Here is a 27209-nt window from a genome sequence, read left to right on the forward strand (position 1 = left end):
GATGGTGATTGCAGCCATGAAATTAAAAGACGCTTACTCCTTGGAAGGAAAGTTATGACCAATCTAGATAGCATATTCAAAAGCAAAGACATTCGGTTCAGTTCAGTTCAGTTCAGTCACTCAGTCATTTCTGACTGTTTGCGACCCCATGAATTACAGTGTGCCAGGCCTCCCTGTCCATCACCAACTCCTGGAGTTCACCCAAATTCATATCCATCGAGTTGGTGATGCCATCCAGCCATTTCATCCTCTGTCGTCCCCTTCTCCTCCTGCCCCCAATCCCTCTCAGCATCAGAGGCTTTTCCCAAGAGTCAACTCTTCACATGAGATGGCCAAAGTATTGGAGTTTTAGCTTTAGCATCACTCCTTCCAAAGAACACCCAGGACTGATCTCCTTTAGGATGGACTGGTTGGATCTCCTTGCAGTCCAAGGGACTCTCAAGAGTCTTCTCTAACACCACAGTTCAAAAGCATCAATTCTTCAGCACTCAGCTTTTTAACAGTCCAACTTTCACATCCATTCATGACCACTGGAAAAACCATAGCTTTGACTAGATGAACCTTTGTTGGCAAAGTAATGTCTCTGCTTTTCAATAAGCCATCTAGGTTGATCATAACTTTCCTTCCAAGGAGTAAGCATCTTTTAATTTCATGGCTGCAGTCACCATCTGCAGTGATATTGGAGCCCCCTGCCCCCCCCCCAAAAAAAAAATAAAAGTCTGACACTGTTTCCACTGTTTCCCCATCTTTTTCCCATGATGTAATGGGACCAGATGCCATGATCTTAGTTTTTTGAATGTTGAGCTTTAAGCCAACTTTGCCAACAAATGTCCATCTAGTCAAGTCTATGGTTTTTCCAGTGGTCCTGTATGGATGTGAGAGTTGGACTGTGAAGAAAGCTGAGCGCCGAAGAACGGATGCTTTTGAACTATGGTGTTGGAGAAGACTCTTGAGAGTCCCTTGAACTGCAAGGAGATCCAACCAGTCCATTCTAAAGGAGATCAGTCCTGGGTGTTCTTTGGAAGGACTGATGCTAAAGCTGAAACTCCAATACTTTGGCCACCTCATGTGAAGAGTTGACTCATTGGAAAAGACTCTGATGCTGCAAGGGATTGGGAGCAGGAGGAGAAGGGGACGACAGAGCTGGATGGCATCACTGACGCAATGGATATGAGTTTGAGTAAACTCTGGGAGTTGATGATGGACAGGGAGGCTTCATGTGCTGTGATTCATGGGGTCACAAAGTGTCAGATATGACTGAGTGACTCAACTGAACTGATTCCTCCCAAGGAAGCCTCCTTCACACTACTGTCTCCTTCTGGGTTCAGTTTCTTCTGGCCTAGGAGTGGTAACAAGTTCTCTGATTGTACAAGAACTCATCACACTGTCCCTTGTAGTTTCGTTATATTCCACCTACACTTTTGTAAATAGTCACTTTGTAGATAAACCTTTAAATTATCCTAGTTTGCATAGGGCACTTGTTTCCTGATTGAGAACTCAGATGGCAGTAATTGCTACCAAAAGTAACTCAAGAAATAGACCTTCAAAGTGAGACTCTGCTATTGAGTTGCACATATAGAAAAGGAAGAAATGGGACAAGAGATATCCAGGGCATTAGTGGCATCATGCCTATTGGGCTTAGAATGGAATGCAGTGCCAGTCTAAGGTATATTGGGTGCAAAGTGATAGATGTAATATATGCCTTACATATATGGCCAATACACATTCCTTCATTTTTGTAACATCATCAAGGAACCCAGTGGTAGAATGATCTCTCTCACTATTTTACCAATAAACCACTTGACAAAATATTTACTTTCCATCTTCGCAATGTAACACACCTGTGTTTTGAGGCCCTGGTGTCCACCTCAAATGCTTCCATCAGGAAATATTACAGTGGATTTAACAATTTGGAAACCAAGACTTCACCCTTGTCATTTTATGTTCCTTGTGCCATTGAGCCAACAGTGAGAGAAGCAAGTCCTTGTTTTAGGTTGTTCTAGATTGATCCTGATCTCTAAATGAGTCACTGCTACAAGATGGGTGCAAGAGGATTACTTTAGGGACCCATGCATGTGGTGGGGTACCATTAGTCCTGCCTTAACCAAAAGTATTTGACCAGTGGAAAAATGTGGCAAGACAAAGAAAGACAAAGCATCAAGGGCTCATGTCTTGTACGAGTGAACTGTCATGTATTCCTCCAAGTAAAGATTCTGACTATGCGGTTGCTGGCCAAGGAAGAGAAAAATATACAGTGATTTGTAGAAGGTAATTGTGAGTACCAATTTTGGCTCATGATCAAATACAGAAGCAAACGCTGTAGTAGCTCTGTTTTATATCACTTAATTCTTTCTCTTGTTTTTCTACCACTTTATGTGAATAACAGAAATGGTGCTTATCATGGAAAATCGTAGTTAGGAGAAGTCCTGTAAGACAACATCCATACTGTTATGATATCTGATGGAATTTCTTGCTTTCCCTAGGTTGAAGACAAATTTTTTAGCCAGAAGAAACAAAAAAGAAAAAAGCTGAGGGCAAGAGTAGGAGATTCTGGTGGATAACTTCAATAGAAGTTATCTGTCTCTTCAGATCTACTTTTTATAAATAATATAAATTTATTTATTTTAATTGGAGGCTAATTATTTAAAATATTGTATTGGTTTTGCCATACATCAGCATGAATCCACCACGGGTGTACATGTGTTCCCCAGGTTCCAGTTAGCTTTCTGCCCAGGAGACTGACCGTCCGTGTAAGGACATGGAAGGTTTCCTTGCCCTCTGACCCTTGACTGGGTTGAGCCGGTGGAGAGCCTTTAAGGGCAATTGGGTGGATGGAAGAGAATGAGGTCATATTATCTATCACACTGGCTCACTCTGTGAGGTCATTTGGGATGGCTGTGTCCCTGCCCCTCTCAAGAGGACCTTCTCTACACAACTCTCCCCTTTCATCAGGTTCTGGAACTCTTTTCTTTCTTTATCCTTTTTGGCCCAGGCTTAGTAAGAATTACTCATCATGGGTTACTATTCCATCCCATTTGTTTATCCTATACAGCACCCATACTTTATAATTAACCCATTTGTGAAACAACTAACAAAATTCTCTCTTTGAATTATTAACATTTAACTTATGCCACCTGTTTCCTATTGGGACCTTGGTTGATAACTCTTCCTAATCTAATCCACCATCATCTTCTACCGTTATTATTGTAATGGCCTTGTAACTGGTCTCACTTCTTTAGCCCTTGTCTGCCTCTGCTGCTGTCCGACTCTGTGCGACCCCATAGATGGCAGTCCGCCAGGCTCCCCCATCCCTGGGATTCTCCAGGCAAGAACACTGGAGTGGGTTGCCATTTCCTTCTCCAAAGCATCAAAGTGAAAAGTGAAAGTGAAGTCACTCAGTCGTGTCCAACTCGTAGCGACCCCATGGACTGAAGCCTACCAGGCTCCTCCATCCGTGGGGTTTTCCCGGCAAGAGTACTGGAGTGGGTTGCCATTGCCTTCTCCATTGTCTGCCTCTACTCTACTCTTAACAGAGCTGCCAGAATGATCTTTTAAAAGTATAAGTAATATAAATACATTTGGCTATTAAAAATTTTCTAATGGCTTCCTAGTTTCATTGAGTTAGACAAGGCTGTAGTCCGTGTGATTAGACTGACTAGTTTTCTGTGATTATGGTTTGTGTGTCTGCCCTTTGATGCCTCTCACAACACCTACCGTCTTACTCTAACACTTTAGCCACCTCATGCGAAGAGTTGACTCATTGGAAAAAACTCTGATGCTGGGAGGGATTGGGGGCAGGAGGAGAAGGGAACGATAGAGGATGAGATGGCTGGATGGCATCACTGACTCGATGGACATGAGTTTGAGTAAACTCTGGGAGTTGGTGATGGACAGGGAGGAGTGGCATGCTGTGATTCATGGGATTGCAAAGAGTCAGACATGACTGAGGGACTGAACTGAACTGAACTGAATGGCTTCCTGACTCACTTAGAGTCTTCATGTTGACCCAGAGGCCCTATAGGATCTGCTCCTGCCTTACCTCCTGTTTTTACTCTGCCCATCCAGCAGGATCTCTTCCCACAGCTCCTATCATGGACCAGTTGATTCCATCTGGAATGCTCATCCCCTCAGACATCTTCATGCCCCTTCCCTCACTTCCATCATGTCTTTGCTCAAATAGTATCTTTTCAGAGTGACTTTCTCCGACCACACTATCTAAAATTGTAACCCAACATGACATTTTCCCTCCCAACTTAATGTTTCTCTTAACCTACTCTTAAGCTTATTTATTTATCATATATATATATATATATTTATATATATTTCTTACTTTCTAGGATGTAAATACCAGGAGTATAAATATTTTTGTACAGAACTGTTACTAGACATCTAAAAGTGTACCTGACATATATTAGATATTTAATCAACATTCATTGAATTCATGTATTCATTCATTCTGAGTTTACTGAGAATAAAGATCAATGTATTTTTGCTCAAATGCTGATAGAGTTCCTAATCAGTCTGGGATCTCAGTATGAGCTATAGACTCACAGAAAACACACAGGGAAAACATAGAGGAATTTACTTCTTTACAAAAAAAAAAAAATAGTCACCTATTTCCAAAGGTAAAAATCTCCCTTCTAGAAGATGATTTGCTTTATAGTTTAGGCTGATAAACCAATTATATCCAAGACAAAATAGAATTTTATAGAAGGAAGTCACAGTTGTTTTAAGTGATGACCATATTCTTTAAATCTGTATAAAGTTTCTAAACTGAAAATGTTAAATGACAATACAAATATAGAAATGAAGTGGAAAATAATAAGCCTCATTACTCTACTATCACAGATATTATAAATATTCAAATCTTACAACCAAGTTTGAAGGGGACTTCTTAATTTATACTTGAACTGAACTTGAAGCTTTTGAAAGGAGGGAGAAAATCTTCTACCATCATGAAGGCTTCCTGTGTCCTACAGAAAAAAGTTCAAGAAATGCATACAAAAGTAAGAGATTGTCAGAAGCTGTGTAGATCACAGTATCCCAAACTGGATAGTTTAATTTAAAACCAGCATTTTTAGTTGACTTAGTTTTTTTTTCTTATTCCCAAAAGGCCATCATTACTGAGAAATAACTCTATATCACCTCTGCTTACTAATAGCAACACAAGGCTGGGGCATCAGACTTGCTTACATATTTTAAGTTTGGATTTGACCAGCCACAGAGGGGAGAACACGCTTCTGCAGGGAGAACTAATAGTTGAGTAATTGATCCTGATTACAAGCCAAAGTCACAACTTCTATTAAGTGAAAACTGTAACTTTATACATAACTTTCTCCTTCTTTGAGTTTACATCACTGATAACTATAGTTATTTTAAAAACTTTTATTTATACTTACCAAAAAAAAGTGAAATGTTCACGAAACACTTCCTGCAAGTGTAATACTTCCGGAATAATGAGTATTTAAATATTGACCTCATGATATTTACTCTATTATGTGAGCCATAATCTTTTGCTGTTTAGTGTTTTCCCTGCCTTATCAGAGAGTTATATATATTTCCAATGTCCTTTGCAACTAAATAGCTTTATTTACAAGGTGACCTTCAGAATAGGGAAATGGCCATACTGGATATTGAACTATTCACATGTCACAGTCAGTCAGTGAGCGTAGGAGACCCCATGGTTCTCTTGGGGCTTCGAGGATGGATTTCAGTTAAACAAGTGAAAGTGTATTTGTTAAAATCCATCACGGTAGGTACCAGGAATTTCATCAGTATAATATAGTAAGCACAAGTGTCTGATATATATATATATATGCAGATGGTGATTGCAGCCATGAAATTAAAAGACACTTACTCCTTGGAAGGAAAGTTATGACCAACCTAAATAGCATATTAAAAAGCAGACACATTACTTTGCCAACAAAGGTCCATCTAGTCAAGGCTATGGTTTTTCCAGTGGTCATGTATGGATGTGAGAGTTGGACTGTGAAGAAAGCTGAGCACCAAAGAATTGAAGCTTTTGAACTGTGGTGTTGGAGAAGACTGTTGAGAGTCCCCTGGACTGCAAGGAGATCCAACCAGTCCATTCTAAAGGAGATCAGTCCTGGGTGTTCATTGGAAGGACTGATGCTAAAACTGAAACTCCAATACTTGGCCACCTCATGCGAAGAGTTGACTCATTGGAAAAGACTCTGATGCTGGGAGGGATTAGGGGCAGGAGGAGAAGGAGACGACAGAGATGGATGCATCACCGGCTCGATGGACATGAGCTTGAGTAAACTCCGGGAGTTGGTGATGGACAGGGAGGCCTGGCGTGCTGCGATTCATGGGGTCGCAAAGAGTCGGACGCGACTGAGTGATTGAACTGAACTGAACTGAACTGAACTGATCTATACATATACATATATATATATATGCAAGCATAATTATAAAAATAGCAAATTGCTAGTTTAAAAAGGTACCACTAACCCATGAAGTATTTGTTAATAGCGGTATTTCTAATTTTCTGACTCAGAAACAGTGATTTATGAGGAGAGAATTGTATAAGTCGCTGAGGCATTAATTCAGTGCTTTCAGCACAATGTGACTTTAACAATATATCTAACTATAATATACCTACCAAGATGAAATAGACATCAGTTCAGTTCAGTTCTGTCACTCAGTTGTGTCTAACTCTTTGTGACCCCATGGACTGCAGCACATCAGGCCTCCCTATCCATCACCACCTCCCAGAGTTTACTCAAACACATGTCCATTGAGTTGGTATTGCCATCTAACCATTTCATCCTCTGTCGTCCACTTCTTTTCCTGCCTTCAATTGTTCCCAGCATCAGGGTCTTTTCAAATGAGTCAGTTCTTCACATCAAAGTATTGGAGTTTCAGCATCAACATAAGTCCTTCCAATGAATATTCAGGACTGATCTCCTTTAGGATGGACTGGTTGGATCTCCTTGAGGTCCAGGGGACTCTGAAAAGTCTTCTCCAACACCACACTTCAAATGCATCAATTTTTCAGCGCTGAGCTTTCTTTATATTCCAACTCATATTCATACATGACTACTGGAAAAACAATACCTTTGACTTCACGGACCTTTGTTGGTAAAGTAATGTCTCTGCTTTTTAGTATGCTCTCTAGTTTGGTCATAACTTTTCTTCCAAGCAGCAAGCATCTTTTAATTTCATGGTTGTAGTCACCATCATTTTGCAGTCCAAAAAAATACAATCTTTCGCTGTTTCCATTGTTTCCCCAACTATTTGCCATGAAGTGATGGGACCAGACGCCATGATCTTAGTTTCCTGAATGTTGAGCTTTAAGCCAACTTTTTCACTCTCCTCTTTCACTTTCATCAAGAGGCTCTTTAGTTTTTCTTCGCTTTCTGCCATAAGGGTGGTGTCATCTGAGGTTATTGATATTTCTCCCAGCAATCTTGATTCCAGCTTGTGCTTCCTCCAGTCCAGCATTTCTCATAATGTACTCTGCATATAAGTTAAATAAGCAGGGTAACCATATACAGCCTCAATGTACTCCTTTCCCAATTTGAAACCAGTCTGTTGTTCCATGTCCAGTTCTAACTGGTACTTCCTGACCTGCATACAGATTTCTCAGGAGGCAGGTCATGTGGTCTGGTATTCCCATCTCTTGAACAATTTTCCACAGCTTGTTGTGGTCCACACAGGGAAAGGCTTTGGCATAGTCAATAAAGCAGAAATAGATGTTTTTCTGGAACTCTCTTCCTTTTTTGATGATCCAACGGATATTGGCAATTTGATCTCTGGTTCCTCCACTTTTTCTAAATTCAGCTTGAACATCTGGAAGTTCATGGATCACGTTCAGTATGCTGTTGAAGCCTGGATTTGTGAATTTTGAGCATTACTTTGCTAATGTGTGAGATGAGTAGAAATGTGCAGTAGTTTGAGCATTCTTTGGCATTGCCTTTCTTTGGGATTGGAATGCAAACTGACCTTTTCCAGCCCTGTGGCCACTGCTGAGTTTGCCAAATTTGCTGGCATATTGAGTGCAGCACTTTCACAGCATCATCTTTTAGGATTTGAAATAGCTCCACTGGAATTCCATCACCTCCACTAGCTTTGTTCATAGTGATGCTTTCTAAGGCCCACTTGACTTCACATTCCAGGATGTCTGGGCCTAGGTGAGTGATCACACCATCATGATTGTCTGGGTTGTGAAGATCTTTTTTCTACAGTTCTTCTGTGTATTCTTGCTCCCTCTTCTTAATATCTTCTGCTTCTGTTAGGTCCATACCATTTCTGTCCTTTATTTTGCCCATTTTGGCATGAAATGTTCCCTTCGTATCTTTAATTTTCTTGAAGAGATATTTAGACTTCCCCATTCTATTGTTTTCCTCTATTTCTTTGCATTGATCACTGAGAAAGACTTTCTTATCTCTCCTTGCTATTCTTTGGAACTCTGCACTCAAATGGATATATATTTCTTTCTCTCCTTTTCTTTTCACTTCTCTTCTGAGCACAGTTATTTGTAAGGCATCCTCAGACAACCGTTTTGCCTTTTTGCATTTCTTTTTCTTGGGGATGGTCTTGATCACTGCCTCCTGTACGATGTCAGGAACCTCCATCCATAGCTCTTCATGCGCTCTGTCTTTCAGTTATAATCCCTTGAATCTATCTGTCACTTCTGCTGTATAATCGTAAGGGATTTGATTTAGGTTATACCTGAATGGCCTAGTGGTTTTCCCTACTTTCTTCATTTTAAGTCTGAATTTGGCAATAAGGAGTTCTTGGTCTGTGCCTCAGTCAGCTCCTGGTGTTCTTTTTGCTGACTGTATAGAGATTCTCCATCTTTGGCTGCAGAGGATATAATTAATCTGATTTCAGTATTGACCATCTGGTGATGTTCACATGTAGTCTTCTTTTGTGTTGTTGGAAGAGGGTGTTTGCTGTGACCAGTGCATTCTCTTGGCAAAACTCTATTAGCCTTTGCCCTGCTTCATTCTGTACTCCAAGCCAAACTAGCCTGTTACTCCAGGTATTTCTTGACTCCCTACTTTTGCATTCCAGTCCCCTCTGATGAAAAAGACATCTTTTTTGGGTGTTAGTTCTAGAAGGTCTTGTAGGTCTTCAAAGAAGCGTTCAACTTCAGCTTCTTCAGCATTATTGGTTGGGCCATAGACTTGGATTACTCTGATATTGAATGGCTTGCCTTGGAAACAAACAGATATCATTCCTTTGTTTTTGAGATTGCATCCAATTACTGCATTTCAGACTCTTTTGTTGACTATGATGGCTACTCCATTTCCTCTTAGGGATTCTTGTCCACAGTAGTAGATATAATGGTCATCTGAGTTAAATTCACCTATTTCAGTCCATTTTAGCTTCCTAATTCCTAAAATGTCAACGTTCACTCTAGCCATCTCCTATTTGACCACCTCCAATTTACCTTGATTCATGGACCTAACATTCCAGGTTCCTATGCATAGGAAATAGACATAAAGATATAATATACCTAATATAACATAATATACCTACTATATAATGTAACTAATAACTCCTATAATGTGGATTTCTCTGGTGGCTCAGATGGTAAAGAATCCATATGCAGTGCAGAAAACCAGGGTTTGATCTCTGGGTCAGGAAGATCCCTTGGAGAAGAGAATGACTACTCCCTCCAGTATTCTTGCCACAGACAGAAAAGCTTGGCTACAGGCCACAAGGTCATAAAGAGTCAGACATGACTGAGTGACTAATACTTTTACAATTTCCACTATAATATACATACGAAGATGAAATAGACGTGTGACAGGGCTCCCCTGATGAAGGGACATAGGATTTTCAATCTGATATAATAATGTGATTATCATAGACTTTCTAGTTGATGACACTATTTGCCAAGTGTAACACTATGGAATGATGGGCCACATATTAAAACTGTCTTTCAGTTTCCATTGAAACATCCTACTAGTTGAATCACACATCAGTAGCCATTATTAGAGCACTCTAATGACAAAGTTTATGGGCAATCACTTTGGGAATCTGTACTCTTTCAGAAACATGAAACATTTCTCTAATTTTTTCATCTTCTTCCTCAATAATAATGTGAACCCACAGTTTTTGGATTTCTCTTTTCAGGTACCTTCTGCTACCTGACCCTTTGCATCTATCTTGTGGTGAAGGGTTAGGCTTTGGTAGGACGGCTAGGAGGACTGGAGGAAGGATAACTTCCCAGAAGATCTTATTGTGGAATTCATCCAAAAAAGGTAGAGTAAATGAAGAAATGCTTTATTTGAAAAATTAAGATAAGAAAAGAAACTTAATGTTGCGACTGGGCAGAGCTCTATTTTAAAATATCTATTGTCGCTACATTATACAAAGATGAAATAATACTTAGACATTCTCAGGAAGCTCAATGAAGGGGTTTTCCCAACTCTTCCCCCACGTCCCTACCCTGTGTTTATATGTTAACAATACCTTGGTTTCCAAGATCCAATCTACAGTCTTTAATGCTTTCTTTATTATCAATCTTAAGTTCAAAGGTGTTTTTTAACTTTCTCATAAAAAATAAAAATGCTCAAAAGACTTAACAGCCATTAGATAATTCTTTAAAATGGCAATTTTACTAGTTTATTGTAAACAAATAAGAAAGAGATTAATTAACTTTGCTTTAAAATATATTGAGTTTAAACATACTCAAAGAGGAAATAATGTATTTGGTCAAGTGTGTTGAAGTTTTGCTAAAAGATTTACACCTGAGAAATATTTGAAGTGTTAGCCAATCTGAAATGTCAGTGTCTTTCTACAGCAGGTAATTTCCCCCCTCCATGAAATATAATTTTAATAGAAACTAAAAAGAATGCTGATCTTTAGCAAAGAAGAAAAATATGTTTAAATCAAATATATCACCCACACATTGTACAATAAATATGGGCACCTACCCATGGTGAACACAAATTTAAGGAACATCTTAACATAACATTGTAAATCAACTATACTTCAATTAAACACACACACACACATATATAAGAGATAAGCACTGTGCTACTCATTAAAATATCGATGTGGACAGAACTCAAATCCTACATTTAAGGCAACTTTAATTTCATGGATTTTAAAAATGCAGAACCATGTCCAAACTGAATCCATCTTTCAACATTTAATTGTCAGAGCAATGGTAAACCAGTTGCTCCAGTATGTTGATCTGCTCATGAATGCTAACACTTTCAAATTGAAAAAATCATTAGAATTACTCAGTACACTACTGTCATGGGAGGTAAAGAATGAATGCGCTCTCTGGATAACTTGGTCCAAGAATCACCTCTCTGTGCCAATATGGTGGTCTAGGTGTGAGCGTGCATGTGCACTAAGGCACTTCAGTCATGTCTGATTCTTTGAAACCCCATGGACTGTAGCCCACCAGGTTTCTTTGTCCATGGGATTCTCCAGGCAAGGACAGTTGAGTGGGTTGTCACGCCCTCCTCCAGGGGATCTTCCTGACCCAGGGATCGAACCCAGGTCTCTTGCATCTCCTGCATTGGAAGGTGGATTCTTTACCACTAAGTGGCACCTGAGAAGCCCTTGTGTGAGTATACCTGGGTCTTACTGATTTGAATACTACCTTCACTGTTTTAACTCCATTCAGTTGTGTATAAAAGATAAAATCTGAATCACTGACCCGATGGACATGAGTCTGAGTGAACTCCGGGAGTTAGTGATGGACAGGGAGGCCTGCCGTGCTGCGATTCATGGGGTCACAAAGAGTCGGACACGACTGAGCGACTAAACTGAACTGGAGTGATGGTTCTCAAACTTTGGTGTAGAACAGTATTACCAGAAGAATTAATATAGGACACTGAGCTGACCTAGAGCTGATCTCTATTGTTAGCTTGAAATTGGGTTAGAATAAAGTTAAAGTTCAATTGCTCAGTTGTGTCTGAATCTTTGCAACTCCATGGACTGCAGCACATCAGGCTTCCCTGTCCATCACCAAGTCCAGGAGCCCACTCAAACTTGTGTCCATTGAGTCAGTGATGCCATCCAAGCATCTCAGCTTCTGTTGTCCCTTTCTCCTCCTGCCTTCAATCATCCCAGCATCAGGGTGTTTGCAAATGAGTCAGTTCTTCACATCAGGTGGCCAAAGTATTGGAGTTTCAGCTTCAACATTAGTCCTTCCAATGAACACCCAAGACTGGTCTCCTTTAGGACAGACTGGTTGGATCTCCTTGCAGTCCAAGGGACTCTCAAGAGTCTTCTCCAAAACCACAGTTCAAAACCATCAATTCTTTGGTGCTCAGCTTGCTTTATAGTACAACTTTCTCTATAGTATAACACATCCATACATGACTACTGGAAAAACCATAGCTTTAACTAGATGGACCTTTGTTGGCAAGATAATGTCTCTGCTTCTTAGTGTACGGTCTAGTTTGGTCACAGCTTTTATTCCAAGGAGCAAGCATCTTTTAATTTCATGGCTATAGTCACCATCTGCAGTGATTTTGGATTCCCCCAAAAATAAAATATGTCACTGTTTCCATTGTTTCCCCAACTATTTGCCATGAAGTGAAGAGACTGCATGCCATGATCTTAGTTTTCTGAATGTTGAGAAAATTTTATATTTATAATCTACATCTCCACTAATGTCCATGTAAGAATTGAATAAGGGAGATTGAGTAAGGGAGATTGAACAAGGGAGACCTGTCTTGAAAGAATTAGTTTAAAGATAATCTGCAGATTTAATTAATCATAAACTTATCAGGAGGTAATACTGGGGTGTGTCTTTCCTCAGAAGGATGAGTCAGTTCTAATGAGGAGGATGAACCTAGAACCTATTAAAGAGTGAAGTCAGAAATAGAAAGATAAATATCATATTCTAATGCATATATACAGAATCTAGAAAAATAGTACTGAAGAATTTATTTGCAGGACAGCAATGGAGAAACAGACATAGAGAATAGACTTATGGACATGGGGAGAGGGGAGGAGAGGGTGAGATGTATGCAGAGTAACATGGAAACTTACATTACCATATGTAAACTAGATAGCCAACGGGAATTTGCTGTATGCCTCGAGAAACCAAAATAAGGGCTCTGTATCAACCTAGAGGGGTGGGATGGGAGGGAGGTTCAAAAGGAAGGGGATATATGTATACCTATGGCTGATTCATGCTGAAGTTTGACAGAAAACAACAAAATTCTGTAAAGTAATTATCCTTAAATTAAAATATAAACTAATTTTAAAAAGGAAGGATACATCATGCAGGGGCCGCTTCATTAAATATGTGTTTAAGGACTTAATATCTGAGAAAGGAAGAGACTCATAGCACAGAGTTAGGGACAGAAGAGTAAATCAACAACTTTGAGGAAACTGGCTTTTGAGGGAAAAATATTTCACTTGAGAGCCATTCAACCAAGTATTTACTGAAATAAACTCCAGACATATTTTTAAAATGTAAGATGGAAGAAAGTAAGTCATGGTAAGGTAATAGAAAATATGGAAATATATGTGAATAAGTTTGCAATGGAAAATAATCACACAAATTCACAAGATCTGACTATTTAAAATTTTAATAAATTAAAAAAACACCATTAGAAAAAGTAAAAGTATTAATAAGTGAAATTCATGATAGATTATTACGCTTCCTTAATCCTATCTCCTCCAAAACCACCATCTTTTTTCTTTTTCTTCTTTTTTTTCACAACAAACTTTACAAAGGGACAGTTTATTCTTTTGCACTTATTATTTTTACCTCCAACCCACAAAAATCCTTCTTTCCTAGGCACACTCCAGCAGCAATTCTCAAACTTCAGCTTGTGTAAGAATCCTCTAAATGATGGATTTTATCTCTAATTTTCTGATTCAGTAAATCTGGGTCAGGCTCTAGATTCTGTATTTCTAACAAATTTCTAAATGATGTTGATGCTATTGACATCTGTGCCTGTCCTAGAGAATAGTCTCTTACTACTATAGTAACTTTAGTAACTGATGAGTTCAGTGGTCCAATTCCAGTCCTCATGTTGCTTAATCTCATACTTTTCCACTCCCATCTCTTTGAAAGTCTTCCCTTTCTGGATTTCCATGACATTGGTTTTGAATTCTGTTGTTTGCAACTTAGAACTCTGATTTATATACTCAGTATAACATAAATTTATAGGTTCTCTGTAACCTCTTGGTTGTATTACTTTCCCTTTCCCTTCTTTATTCTGCACCCACACTTACTCTTCCCTTCAGACCTTGACAATGAATGTTTTATTACACTTCTGTGACTTTGCATAGGTTTTGTTCCTCCCCCACTCTTTTTCCCAGAAAAAAATCTCTATTTACCTTTCTTTTTTTTTTAATTTATTTTTTATTTTACTTTACAATTCTGTATTGGTTTTGCCATACATTCACATGAATCCACCACAGGTGTACATGCGTTCCCAAACATGAACCCCCCTCCCACCCCCCTCCCCACAACATCTCTCTGGGTCATCCCCGTGTACCAGCCCCAAGCGTGCCATATCCTGCATTGGACATAGACTGGCAATTATTACCTTTCAAGACTAATTCAAATGACATATCCTTTGAGAAGGATTCTGCCAGATGGAGTTATGTTTCATAGGTTTTTCTCAGCATTTTATAGATAACTTATTATAGTTCCTAAGGTATTTAAGCCTAATTATTTGTTTATATATTAATGCCATTAAAATATGAACTCATCACAGGACTGTTTCTTATGTGAGAGCCTCACAGAATGTTGATGCAAGGATACTGCCAGTGTTTCATGAATGAACCAATGGACTAAACACACTAAGTGGTAAGTACTGCTTTGATCCAATGTTTAGGGCAGAATTGTTTTCGGACCCATTCTGTTTCCAGGTAGAACACATTACTATCAGCCGATTATAGGATCTGATCAGGCCAATGAATGATTAACTTATTTTGCAAAGTACGTGACACAGCAATGCCCACAAGAAGGTATTTAATCAATTCACATCAGATGAGATGATAAAACTGATAAGCTTTTCCTTTTAACTTGTTAGAGTATACACACTATTAATTCCACTACAATCTGGACCAAAGTAGACCAACATGAGAAAATAGGAGGGAAAATTAAGAGATATTTGTCATTCATATATATTGCACATTTTGAAAATATATATTAATCTGAGGGAATTTTCCATATGAACTCTTCAAAGTTAATTTTATGAAAGTTTCAAACAGTTTTTCCATAACCTTGGGAGCACTTAAACACACTTCATGATTCTGAAGAAATATATATTAAAAAATAAATATCAAAATTTCCATCATTGTTCTATCCTAAAACAAACAAAACCTTTCTATTAGTTATCATATTAAAATACATGACACATTAATAAAAGATTGGTTCATATCCAAACTATACAAGGAGCTCATATAACCTAGCATCAAAAAACAAACAACCTGATTTAAAAAATGGGCAGAGGACCTAAATGAACATTTATCCAAAGAAGACGTACAGACAGCCAACAGACACATGAAAAGATGCTCCACATAATTAATCATCAGGGAACTTCAAGTCAAAACCACAATGAGATATCACTTCACACCTATCAAATTGCTATTATCAAAAAGACAACAAATAACAAGTGTTGGCAAGGATGTGGAGAAAAAGGAACTCTCATGCACTTTCAGCAGGAATATAAATTGGTGCAACCACTATGCAAAAGAGTATGAAGATGCCTCAAAAAAATTAAAAATAGAACTACTATATGAGCCAGCAATTCAACTTCTGGGTATTTTCCCAGAGAAAATAAAACACTAATTTAAAAAGACAGATGCACTCCTATATTTACTGCAGCATTATTCACAATAGTCAAGAGATGGAAGCAAATTTAAGTGCCCGTGGATAGAAGAATGGATAAATAAGATGTGGAATATTAATCAGTCATAAAAGAGAATGAAATCTTTGAAAAGAGAATGAAATCTTCGACATGGATGGACCTGGAAAGTATTATGCTAAGTGAAGTAAATCAGACAGGGAAAGACAAATACCATATGGTTTCACTATATGTGGCATCTAAAAAACAAAACAAATGAACAATCATAACAAAACAAAAACATGGTCATAGATACAAGTGGTTGCCAGAAGGGAGGAGGGTAGTGAGATGAGTGAAATAGATGAAGGAAATCAAGAGGTACAAACTTCCAGTTACAAAATAAATGAGTCATGGGAATGGCATGTACAGTACAGAATGGGGAATATAGTCAGTAATAATGTAATATCTTCATATGGTGACAGATGTTAAGTAGACTTATTGTGGAGATCATTTTGAAAGGTACAAAAACATCAAATTACTATCCTGTGCACCAGGAGCTGACACAGTATTGTAGGTCAATTATACTTTTAACAACCAAAGAGAAAGTGAAAGTTGCTCAGTTGTGTCCAACTCTTTGAGACCCCATGGACTATACAGTCCATGGCATTCTCCAGGCCAGAAAACTGGAGTGGGTAGCTGTTCCCTTCTCCAGGGGATCTTTCCAACCCAGAGATGGAACTCAGGTCTCCTGCATTGCAGGTGGATTCTTTACCATCTGAGCCATCAGGGACACCCTCCAACAAGCAAACAAACAAACTTGTAGAAAAGGAGATCAGATTTCTGGTCAACAGAGGCAGGCAGGGGAGAGGAAGGAGATTTAAATGAAGAAGGTTAAAAAGTACAAACTTCCAATTATAAGATAAATAAGTACTAGGAATGTAACCTACAACATGATTAATATCATTAGTATTGCTGGATTTTATATATAAAGGCTGCTAAGAGAGTAAATCCTGAATCCTCATCACAAGAAAAAAACTAGGGTGGAGGGTTCTGACAAATGTGGTCCACTGGAAAAGGGAATGGCAAACTGCTTCAGAATGCTTGCCTTGAGAACCCAATGAACAGTATAAAAAGACAAAAATATATGACACTGAAAGATGAACTCCCCAGGTCAGTAGGTGCCCAATATGCTACTGGAGAAGAGCAGAGAAGAGTTCCAGAAGGGATGAAGAGGCTGAGCCAAAGTGAAAACAATGCCCAGTTGTGGATGTGACTGGTGGTGGAAGTAAAGTTCAATGCTATAAGGAACAATATCCTGTAGGAACCTGGAATGTTAGGTCCATGAATCATGGTAAATTGGAAATGCCAGAAAACTGGAGATGGCAAGAGTGAACGCAGACATTTTAGGAAAATCAGTGAACTAAAATGGAATGGAATGGTTGAATTTAATTCAGATGACCATTATATCTACAATTGTGGGCAAGAACCCTCAGAAGTGGAGTAGCCCTCATAGTCAACAAAAGAGTTCAAAATGCAGTACTTGGGTACAATCTCAAAAATGACAAAATGATTTCTCATTTCCAAGGCAAATCATTCAATATCACAGTAATCCAAGTCTATGCCCTGACCACTAATGTCAAAGAAGTTGAAGTTGAATGGTTCCATGAAGACCTACAGTAATTTCTAGAACCAACACCTAAAAAAGATGCCCTTTTCATCATGGGGGAACAGAATGCAAGAGTATTTCTACTTTCATCAAGAGATACCTGGAGTAAGGGGCATGTTTGGCCTTGGAGTACAAAATGAAGCAGGGCAAAGGCTAACAGAGTTTTGCCAAGAGAACACACCAGGCATAGCAAACACCCTCTTCTAACAACACAAGAAACAACTCTACACATGGACATCACCAGATGATCAATACCGAAATCAGACTGATTATATTCTTTGTAGCCAAAGATGGTGAAGCTCTATACAGTCAGCAAAAACTGGGAGCTGACTGTGGCTCAGATTATGAAATCCTTATTGCCAAATTCAGACTTAAAATGAAGAAAGCAGGGAAAACCACTAGGTCATTCAGGTATGACCTAAATCATATCCCTTACAATTATACAGTGGAAGTGACAAATAGATTCAAGGGATTAGGTCTGATAGACAGAGTGCCTGAAAAACTATGGATGAAGATTAATAACATTGCACAGGAGGAGGTGATCAGAAATATCCCCAAGAAAAAGAAATGCAAGAGGCAGAATGGTTGTCTAAGGAAGCCTTACAAATAGCTGAGAAAAGAAGAGAAGTGAAAGGCAAAGGAGAAAAGGAAAGATATTCCCGTTTGAATGTAGAGTTCCAAAGAACAGGAAGGAGACATAAGAAAGCCTTCTTAAGTGAACAATGCAAAGAAATAGAGGAAAACAATAGAATGGGAAAGACTAGATATCTCTTCAAGAAACTTAGAAATACCAAAGGAACACTTCATGCAAAAACGGGCAAAATCAAAGACAGAAAAGTTTTGACCTAACAGAAGCAGAAGATAGTAAGAAGAGGTGGCAAGAATACACAGAAGAACTGTACAAAAAGGTCATCATGATCATGACCACATAACCAGGCTGGTGTGATCACTCAGCTAGAGTCAGACTTCTTGGAAGGCAAAGTCAAGTGGGCTTTAGGAAGCATCATTACGAACAAAGCTAGTGGAGGTGATAGGTTTCCAGCTGAGCTATTTCAAATCCTAAAGATGATGCTGTGAAAGTGCTGCATTCAATATGCCAGCATATTTGGAAAACTCAGCAGTGGCCACAGGACTGGAAAAGGTCAGTTTTCATTCCAATCTCAAAGAAAGGCAATGCCAAAGAATGCTCAAACTACCGCACAATTGTGTTCATCTCACATGCGACCAAAGTAATGCTCAAAATTCTTCAAGCTAGGCTTCATCAGCACATGAACAAAGAATTTCCAAATTCCAGATGTTCAAGCTGGATTTAGAAAAGGCACAGGAACCAGAGATCAAATTGCCAACATTTGTTGGATCACAGAAAAAGCAAGAGAATTCCAGAGAAACATCTACTTCTACATCATTGAGTATGCTAAAGCCTTTGACTGTGTGGATCACAAAAAAACTATAGAAAAATCTTAAAGAGATAGGAATAGCAGACCACCTCACCTGCCTCCTAAGGATTATGTGTGCAGATCAAGAAGCAACAGAGAACTGGACAGGAAGCAACAGACTGATTCCAAGTTGGGAAAGGAGTACATCAAGGGTGTATATTGTCACTGTGCTTATTTAACTTATATGCAGAGTACATCATGCAAAATGCCAGAAATCACAATGAAGCACAAGCTGGAATCAAGATTGCCAGAGAAATATCAATAACCTCAGATATGCAGATGACACCACCCTTATGGCAGAAAGTGAAGAGGAACTAAAGAGCCTCTTGAGAAAAGAGAAAGAGAAGAGTGAAAAAGCTGACTTAAGACTCAGCATTCAAAAAACAAAGATCATGGCATCTGGTCCCATCACTTCATGGAAAATAGATGTGGAAACAGTGGAAATTGTGACAGACTTTATTTTCTTGGCCTCCAATGTCACTGCAGATGGTGACTGCAGCCATGAAATTAAAAGATGCTTGCTCCTTGGAAGAAAAGCTATGACCAACCTAGACAGCATATTAGAAAGCAGAAACAGTACTTTGCCAACAAAAGTCCATCTAGTCAAAGCTATGGTTTTTCCAGTAGTCATGTATGGATGTAAGAGTTGGACAATAAGGAAGGCTGATAGTTGGAGAATTGATGGTTTTAAACTGTGGTGTTGGAGAAGACTCTTGAGAGTCCCTTGGACTTCAGAAAGAGCAAACCAATCAATCCTGAAGGAAATCAGTCCTGAATATTCATTGAAAGGACTAATGCTGAAGCTGAAGTTCCAGTACTTTGGCCACCTGATGGGAAGAGCCGATTCGTTAGAAAAGACACTGATGCTGGGAAAGAGTGGAGGCAGGCAGAGAAGGGGATGACAGAGGATGAGATGGTTGAATAGGATCATCAACTCAATGGACGTCAGTTCAAGCAGAGTGAAGATGGTGAAGGACAGCAAGGCATGACATTTGCTGTCCATGGGGTCATGGACATGACTGAGCAACTGAACAGCTACAGAAAAGTAAATCCTGAGTCCTCATCAGAAGAAAAAAAAATATATGGTTTTACTTTATCTTTGTATCTATCTGAGATAATGGATGTTCACTAAACTTATTATGGTGATCATTTCATGATGTATGGAAGTCAAGTCATTATGTATGCACCTTAAACCATATAATGCTATGTTAGTTATTTCTTGGAAGAAAATTGAAAGAAAAAAAATGGAATTACATGACATATTAATAAGAGAAATTAATAGTAAATGGCACAATATAAATAAATGTTTCCAGAAAAACAATTAGACATAATTTTGTTATTCTGCACACAGAGAAATGAATGATTACTTGTCTTTGAAATGTGGAGAAAAAAATATTTTCAAATGTTGGTTGGAAAGACATTAGAAATTATCATTATTTAAAATATTTTATGTTTACTGTGTTTTTTAATGACTTTCTATACATATTAAGTTAAATGTTCATTTAGAAGTTCTTGTCTAGAGAAGGAGAAATACTGTATGACATCCCTTATATGTGGAATCTAAAAAGAAATGATACAAATGAAGTCACTTACAAAACAGAAGGAGACTCACAGACTTAGAGTGCAAACTTATGGTTGCCAGGGGAAGGGTAGGAAGAGATAGTTAGGGAGTTGGGGATGGACATGTACACACTGATATATCTAGAATGGATAATCAACAAGAAGCTACTCTATAGCCCAGGGAACTCTGCTCCGTGTTATGTGGAAGCTTAGATGAGAGGGGAGTTTGGGGGAGAATGGATACATATATATGTATGGCTGAGACCCTTCACTGTTCACCTGAAACTATCACAACATAGTTTGTTAGTCAGCTATACCCCAATGCAAAATTAAAACTTTTTTAAAAAAAATTCTTATCTACACTGACAGTATGTCACTGTATGTAAAATAGACAAACAGGATTTATTGTATAGCACAGGGAACTACACACAGTATATTGTAGTAAGGTATAATGAAAAAGAATCTGGATAAAACATATATGTATAATTTAATCACTTTGCTGTACATCTGAAACTACTGCAATATTATAAATCAATTATACATCAATTTAAAAAAAATTAAAACTTTTTTAGAAGTTCTTGTCTAAAGTTGTGATTGTTAAGATCCAGCTGATGGTATTTTTTCTTTTTGACACCCATTACTTATAAGATTTCAGAAAGATTTCAGTATAGATGAGTAAGAAAATACATTCACACAAATATGCATGTTTGTAAGCAGAGTACATCATGAGAAATGCTGGGCTGGAGGAAGCACAAGCTGGAATCAAGATTGCCGGGAGAAATATCAATAACCTTAGATATGCAGATGACACCACCCTTATGGCAGAAAGTGAGGAAGAACTAAAAAGCCTCTTGATGAAAGTGAAAGAGGAGAGTGAAAAAGTTGGCTTAAAGCTCAACATTCAGAAAATGAAGATCATGGCATCTGGTCTCATCACTTTATGGCAAATAGATGGGGAAACAGTGGAAACAGTGGCAGACTTTATTTTGGGGGGCTCCAAAATCACTGCAGATGGTGATTGCAGCCATGAAATTAAAAACACTTACTCCTTGGAAGGAAAGTTATGACCAACCTAGAGAGCATATTAAAAAGCAGAGACAGTACTTTGTCAACAAACGTCCATCTAGTCAAGGCTATGGTTTTTTCAGTGGTCATGTATGGATGTGAGAGTTGGACTGTGAAGAAAGCTGAATACCAGAGAATTGATGCTTTTGAACTGTGGTGTTGGAGAATACTCCTAGAGTCCCATGGACTGCAAGGAGATCCCACCAGTCTATTCTAAAGGAGATCAGTCCTGGGTGTTCTTTGGAAGGACTGATGTTGAAGCTGAAACTCCAATACTTTGGCCACCTGATGTGAAGAACTGACTCATTTGAAAAGACCCTGATGCTGGGAAAGACTGAGGCCAGGAAGAGAACTGGACGACAGAGGATGAGATGGTTGGATGGCATCACCGACTCAATGGACATGGGTTTGGGTGGACTCTGGGAGTTGGTGATGGACAGGGAGGCCCAGTGTGCTATGGTTCATGGGGTCACAAAGAGTCAGACACAACTGAGAGACTGAACTGAACTGAAGGGGACAATTTGCTTGAGGGACTTCAACTATTCATATTTTTACAGGAGCATGTTCCTGGATACAGAACAAGGATTTGAAAGAAATCCATCAGACATAACCAGCAAAGGATTCTCATACCTGACAGAGAAGGTAACAGCCTTGACTGTTTACTTTTCTTCATAGCCAGACATCTTCAAAGTTCAGTTCAAAGGTTTTGAATAGCAAGGCCCACACTTACTTCTCACACTCTGTAATAAATATTTTGCCATAATTACTCGGGTATAAGTTCTGAATTCTTGTGTCTCTGTTCTAAATTCTTAATTTAAAGCTTGACAATCTCAGTTAACTTCTTGATCAAAACTGACTTTCACCTTTTCCCATTTGTGTTCCAGCATGTAGTGAACTGAAGTGCATTTATTTCCATATTGTTTTGCTGTGTTTGTGGATCTGTTAGTCACTTGGACAGCATAACCCCAATTTTCTCTGTGGTTCTTTAAACTTTGTTTACAGCTTTATTAAGGTATAATTGATACACAAAAAAGCTGTACTCATTCAATGTATACAATTTGATGAGTTTGGACATAGGCTAACACTGATGATACCATCACCACAGTCAAGGTACTTTAATTCTTTATTTAGTGTTGAGTTTGCTTCCCTCCATTTTCTTTTTTTTCCCCCTCCGGTTATGTGTCTGATTGTCTTTCTCAATGGCTTCATTGTCATTAATATACCTGTACTCTCTCTACATCATGTCTACAACCCCCCTACTTCACTTCTGGGTATTCATTTGGTTAGCATCTCCCAAAGGACCAACCAAGCAAGGGAGAAAACTGAATTCTCTGGGTTTCATTTCTTTGCTGCTGCTGCTGCTAAGTCGCTTCAGTCATGTCTGACTCTGTGCGACCCCATAGACGGCAGCCTACCAGGCTCCCCCATCCCTGGGATTCTCCAGACAAGAACACTGGAGTGGGTTACCGTTTCCTTCTCCAATGCATGAAAGTGAAAAGTGAAAGTGAAGTGGCTCAGTCATGTCTGATCCTCAGCAACCCCATGGACTGCAGCCTTCTAGGCTCCTCCATCCATGGGATTTTCCAGGCAAGAGTACTAGAGTGGTGTATCATTTCTTTCTGCTATCTCTTAAATATACTTTCTTAGAGAAAATCAACTTTTTCCACTGACTCCTGCTTTCCTAAGCAAGAAATTGAATAAGGCTTCAGAGAATTACTCCTCCACAACCTACCCACCTCATTTTGCCCAGCTATATCTATATATGTTATCCTGCCTGCACTCAAGAACATCTGTACTTACTTTGGTCACTGAGCCATTCTTAGCAAGTATTCCATGGTGAATCCATAGACAAGTTTTCCTTATTAATCTGTTGAATGTTATGAGTGCAGATTTCAGGGGGTATTGCTTTATTTTCTCCATGTCAATTTTAAATGGTCAGACTTCTAGAACCTTCTTTCATCTCATCCTTTAAATCTCTGCTACTCACCATGTGGTCCAAAGCCACCAGCATCAGTATCACCTTGGAGCTGATTAGAAATGCAGACTCTCCTGCCTCACCTCAGATACCCTAAGCCAAGATCTGCATTTTAGCAGGATCACATGGTAGTTCCTGTGCACACTATATTTAAGAGACACCCTTCTAAACATCTGTAAATGCTTTTTCTAATCTAGTGATGCTGCCTAGATACTTTTCTGGAAGTGCTTTTAACTTATACTTCCCAAAGTGGTTTTCACTGAACTCTCTCCCTCTTGGATTCCAGAACACTCTATCTACCTCTCTGCTAGCTATTTATCCCTCAGACATGTGACAGTGAAGCTGCTCAGACAGACCATTACACCACCTCCCTTTCCCTCTCTTCTATTCTTCTTGGTCTTTATCAATCCAGTAACTCAAGGCAAAGTCTGGGGATCAACCTATGGTTTCTTCTTTCACTCTCTAACATCAAATCAGCCACCAAGATCTTTATACTTAGGCCAAACACACCTCTAGACTTTACTCCTCAGATCCACCTTCGCTGGTCACTTGGATTACTGCAACATCAGGAAGACAGGTCTTCCAGTCTCCTATCTCCGGTTCCTCCAAAATATTCACTATCACACTGCTCCCCAAGTTACCTTTCTGAACCTCAATTCTGAACATCTCCATCAAGCATATATCTCCTCCCTCTACCTAGAACACTAATCTTCAAATATTTATGATGGAGATAATAACTGACACTCTCAGTGTCCTGTCTTATATCCACTTACCGCAACTCTGTTTCCACCCATGATTTAGGAAACAGTACCCAGCATGTTGACACAACTGCCCCCATAGGTGCGTGTGTCCTCTGATCACTGCATGGGGCCTTCTCCAGGGGCCTCCATCCTTGGACAGAGGGACCTCATGATGCACACGGAGGGGCACATTGGAAAGTCTGGCAATTAAGTGCCTCTGTGGGTAAAGCTCAACAAATGAGGGATATGAATCAGTGGAAATTACCCCAACAATCCTAGCTATCAGTGGGCAATTTTAGGGTGCATTCATGTGGTTCTTAGATGGTCCCAAACTGAACTGAGCACTAGCTGTCCACTGTACTCACACCCATTATTGGCATTTCTCTCTTCCCTGTGTCACTTCCTCACCCTCTTGTGTCTTTCCTGAAATCACCTCCCAAGCAAATTACCTGCCCTGGTCCTTGTTTCAGAGTCTGATAATAAGGGGAGAGAATTTTAGCCTTTATCAATAACACACGCATATTTAAATATATATGTATATATGTGCCTGCATGTACATACATACGCGTATGGATTCTGTCTATACATTATATACATATACTGTACTAATGCTCCTTGTGTGTAGTTAAAAAAAAAAAGCAAGAAGTAGAAATATAAAAAAGAATATGAAACAGTATCAGTTCAGTTCAGTCACTCAGTCATGTCCGACACTTTGAGACCCCACGAATTGCAGCACGCCAGGCCTCCCTGTCCATCACCAACTCCCGGAGTTCACTCAGACTCACGTCCATCGAGTCCATGATGCCATCCAGCCATCTCATCCTCTGTTGTCCCCTTCTCCTCCTGCCCCCATTGCCTCCCAGCATCAGAGTCTTTTCCAATGAGTCAACTCTTTGCATGAGGTGGCCAAAGTACTGGAGTTTCAGCTTTAGCATCATTCCTTCCAAAGAAATCCCAGGGTTGATCTCCTTCAGAATGGACTGGTTGGATCTCCTTGCAGTCCAAGACTCTCAAGAGTCTTCTCCAACACCACAGTTCAAAAGCATCAATTCTTCGGTGCTCAGCCTTCTTCACAGTCCAACTCTCACATCCATACATGTATACTATTTCCAAAAAGCTTACTAATCAAAATGATTTTACAATAGCTAACATCTCAAGAAACAGTGTCTTCTTAAGGTATGACCTGGACTATATTTTTAGTAGCAATGGTTTTAAGCCCACTCTTCAGTGTTCTTTTTTAAAGATTTTGTAGAAGTCTTCATTAAATTTGTTACAATGATGCTTCTGTTTTATGCTTTGGTTTTTTTGGCCATGCGGCACATGAGATCTTAGCTCACTGACCAGGGATCAAATCCACAGCCCTTGCATTGAAAGGTGATATCTTAACCACCTGACCACCAGGGAAGTCCCAAGTCTTCTTAATTATTTCTATTTTTCTGCTTTTTTTGGGGGGCCCTACTTCTTCTTATTTAACTGTTTGTTATCGCATGACAGGATGGATGAAGCAATTGCTGTAAGAACAGGATAAAGACAGCTGCTGTTTTCTTACCATTTCTTAACCAGTATTCTCTTCAAGGTGATGGTTCTTTTCAAGAATCTCCTTTAATGCCCTTGTCCATTCTGTGAGAAGAAGTTCAGTGAATACCCCTTAATTAAGTCCATGATTCTATCCAACCAGCTTCACTTAACTAACACCACATTGCAACAGGCTATGAGAGCAAACGAGGCAGTGTTGCTACCGCCACACTGCCTGGTGGGAGGAGGCACTCCCATACTTTCTACACGCTTCCTCCCACACCATGTATGACATTTTCTGTGTTACCAGGACTGAATGCCAGTGCTGCGGCCCAGCCATGTATTAAACAGTTATCAAGTTCAATTTTATTTCCTTTTTAGGATTAAAAAATACATAATTAAGAAAGGACTTAGCAGTCCAGTGGTTAACAATTCGCCTTCTAATGCAGGGAGCATGAGTTTGATCCCTGCTCAGGAAGCTAAGATCCCATACGCCTTGCAGCCAAAATGCAACATAAATCAGAAGCAATGTTATAACAGATTCAATAAAACCTTTAAAAATGTCTACATAAAAAAAGTTTTTTTAAAAAAGGAATGTCTACTTTGGATACTATTGACCTAGATGCTGGACTCTAAAAATACAAAATTGAAACTCCATAGAATGACTCTTGTCTCTATGATTTGTCTTCTGTGTAGAATACCCAACTTTATCTTGACTCACTTCCTTAAATTTCTAAAAGCAGTCTTGCTCTTTTATACCATGGAGCTTAGCAAATGTTCTTCTACATGTCTCTTTGGCTTTTTAATCTTTTATCAACCTAGAGTCACAGTTTCCACTCGCAAATACCTCCATGACTGTATCCCTCAGCTCAGCACCAGTAGCAGCTGAACCTACCTTGGAGACTTCCAAGTGCATTTGGATCTAAGTCACACCACGTGGCTCCACCTCAAGAAACCCAGCAGACATCTTTCAGTTCTCTGGCCCACAAGCTTCCCTGTGCAGCTCCAATATGCATGCATAGTCCCCGGAGGGAACTCTCCACCAGTGCAGACAGGAGCCAGTGGTTAAGTACTCCAGTTTCCTGTCTTTTAAGTGGATAGTTTTGGAAGGCATTGTGCTTGTTTTTCAGGAAGTCCCGGTGGAACCAAGTCCCATTGCCCACAGGGGATCCTTGATAAGACACCCTTGTGGTAGCTCTCCCTCATCCCTGACCCCCTGATGCCTCCTGGGACGTGCTCCCAATTAAACCAAAATGCACCTAGATCCTTACCTCAGGTTCCGCTCTCAGGAGACAACAAACTGATGTACCTTTTTCTGTAAAACCATCCCTGGAAGTCTGGAGCACTCCCTCCCACCCCTTAAGGTATTTCTATTCTCTTTGCTACTTTCCAACCTTGTATTTATCTCAGCTGTTTCAGTTATCACAAGCAGACACAATGGTTGGCTATCACACATATTCCCCAGCCTTTCCTCTAGGGCCCTGCAAAGTGGTCATCCAACCA

General features: G+C 39.4%; 1 long non-coding RNA gene across 1 annotated transcript in view; it reads right to left on the bottom strand.

The window, feature by feature from the left end:
• Positions 1-26751, bottom strand: part of LOC120869178 — a 93341-nt gene extending 66590 nt beyond the window's left edge. The window contains exon 1 of the long non-coding RNA XR_005722458.1: positions 26602-26751. This is a non-coding gene — a long non-coding RNA (uncharacterized LOC120869178). The remainder of the gene's footprint in view (positions 1-26601) is intronic.
• Between the last annotated feature and the right edge of the window lie 458 nt (positions 26752-27209).

This window comes from Oryx dammah, unplaced genomic scaffold, assembly GCF_014754425.2.
Source record: "Oryx dammah isolate SB20612 unplaced genomic scaffold, SCBI_Odam_1.1 HiC_scaffold_10, whole genome shotgun sequence".
NCBI lineage: Eukaryota > Metazoa > Chordata > Mammalia > Artiodactyla > Bovidae > Oryx > Oryx dammah.